The 2500-nt window shown below is 43.8% G+C and overlaps 1 non-coding gene across 1 annotated transcript; it reads left to right on the top strand.

Annotated features, from left to right (window-relative positions):
- The first annotated feature begins 35 nt into the window (after positions 1–35).
- On the top strand, positions 36–2205 carry LOC149092734 (small subunit ribosomal RNA). Its single transcript, XR_016200680.1, has one exon. It is a non-coding gene; the product is annotated as a small subunit ribosomal RNA (ribosomal RNA).
- The last annotated feature ends 295 nt before the right edge of the window (positions 2206–2500 follow it).

Here is a 2500-nt window from a genome sequence, read left to right as displayed (position 1 = left end):
CTTGTTTAGCATTTTACTTTGCTAAAACATCAAGTTACCTGGTTGATCCTGCCAGTAGTCATATGCTTGTCTCAAAGATTAAGCCATGCATGTCTAAGTACATACTGTTTATAAAGTGAAACCGCGAATGGCTCATTAAATCAGTTACGGTTCCTCGGATATTCTTTTTTACATGGATAACTGTGGTAATTCTAGAGCTAATACATGAACAAGTGTTCCAACCTCAGCTTGCTGACGGAAGGATCGCATTTATTAGTACAAGACCAATGATTCTTATTCACCTAGAACCCTGTTCAGTGATTTCGGTCGCTGTCTAAGGACTAGCAGTGGGGATCTTAGCAACTTCGGTTGCATTTCTTGTGATGACTCTGAATAACTGAGCAAATCGTATGGCCTCTGAGCCGACGATGTATCCCTCAAGCAACTGCCTTATCAACTGTCGATGGTAGGTTATGCGCCTACCATGGTTGTAACGGGTAACGGGGAATTAGGGTTCGATTCCGGAGAGGGAGCCTGAGAAACGGCTACCACATCTAAGGAAGGCAGCAGGCGCGCAAATTACACAATCCCAGTACGGGGATGTAGTGACGAAAAATAACAATACGGGACTCTATTGAGGCCCCGTAATTGGAATGAGTACAATTTAAATCCTTTAACGAGGATCTATTGGAGGGCAAGTCTGGTGCCAGCAGCCGCGGTAATTCCAGCTCCAATAGCGTATATTAAAGTTGCTGCGGTTAAAAAGCTCGTAGTTGGATTTCAGTCGAACCTATGGGGTCCACTGATTAAAGGGTTAGATGGTGATGTTAGGTTTCTTGCTTGTGTCTACGGATGCTTGCTTGAACCTTCATTCCTCTTTCCTGGTGGTTACATTCATAGTGTTTAGACAGAAAATTGCTCGATATTTGCTATCAATGCTCTTTACCGAGTGTTGATTCAAGCGATCGAGACTTTTACCTTGAAAAAATCAGAGTGCTCAAAGCAGGCGTCCAAAATCTCGAAAGAGGTGCCTAAAAACGGTATGGTCAACCATCTATATGATGCGTACCACTACCTTAACTTGAATGATCTTGCATGGAATAATGGAATAGGACCTTGGTTCTATTTTGTTGGTCTTAAGAATCCAAGGTAATGATTAAGAGGGACAGACGGGGGCATTTGTATTGCGGCGCTAGAGGTGAAATTCTTGGACCGTCGCAAGACAAACTACAGCGAAAGCATTTGCCAAGAATGTTTTCATTAATCAAGAACGAAAGTTAGAGGTTCGAAGGCGATCAGATACCGCCCTAGTTCTAACCATAAACGATGCCAACCAGCGATCATTCTGAGTAACTAATTTCATGACTCGAATGGAAGCTTCCGGGAAACCAAAGTTTTTGGGTTCCGGGGGAAGTATGGTTGCAAAGCTGAAACTTAAAGGAATTGACGGAAGGGCACCACCAGGAGTGGAGCTTGCGGCTTAATTTGACTCAACACGGGAAAACTCACCCGGCCCGGACACTGAGAGGATTGACAGATTGAGAGCTCTTTCTTGATTCAGTGGGTGGTGGTGCATGGCCGTTCTTAGTTGGTGGAGTGATTTGTCTGGTTAATTCCGATAACGAACGAGACTCTAGCCTACTAAATAGACTTGCAGTTTACACTGCAGTACTCCCCCTTAGTCAACCTGTGGGTGGTAGTATCTCTTGATGGTTTCGGCTGTTGAGGGCTCTGCTGCTATTAGCCTACAGAATTGGCTAGGGTAAGGATGCTGTAGCACTGTAAGGACTTCTTAGAGGGACAAGCGGCGCTCGCAGCCGCACGAAACAGAGCAATAACAGGTCTGTGATGCCCTTAGATGTCCGGGGCCGCACGCGTGCTACACTGAAGTGGTCATCGTGCATACTGTTTCCTGCTCCGAAAGGAGTGGGTAACCGCTTGAACCCATTTCGTGATGGGGATTGGGCATTGTAATTATTGCCCATGAACGAGGAATTCCCAGTAAGCGTGAGTCATTAGCTTGCGTTGATTACGTCCCTGCCCTTTGTACACACCGCCCGTCGCTACTACCGATTGAATGATTTAGTGAGGACTTCGGACTGGTCAATCCAGACCATTGGGAAACTAGTGGTCGGATTGTGCTGGAAAGATGTTCAAACTTGATCATTTAGAGGAAGTAAAAGTCGTAACAAGGTTTCCGTAGGTGAATCTGCGGAAGGATCATTAACGTATTACCCTCTTATTATAAGAGAAATACAACCTTCAAACAATCAAACACTCTGCATAGTGATATTGTAGATGCTAATATGGTGAATGCAATTGAATTGTATTTGCATTAGAGTCGCAATTGTGAATGTTTATTGCAAACATTTAGCCATTGCAACATGATTCTAATTTGCATTACATTCGTTCATTCATACATCCATCTTTCATTATCCAATGCAACAAAGAGTGAGGGTTATCTAACGATAGCCATAATTTCTTTTGCAAAACAATTGTAGTTTATAATGAAAAGCCTGTC

Source organism: Tetranychus urticae, unplaced genomic scaffold (assembly GCF_039701765.1).
Source record: "Tetranychus urticae isolate SD_2017Ah unplaced genomic scaffold, NJAU_TeUrti_SD_1.0 Scaffold_6, whole genome shotgun sequence".
Taxonomy (NCBI): domain Eukaryota; kingdom Metazoa; phylum Arthropoda; class Arachnida; order Trombidiformes; family Tetranychidae; genus Tetranychus; species Tetranychus urticae.
This window is presented reverse-complemented; position numbering and strand designations above follow the sequence as displayed.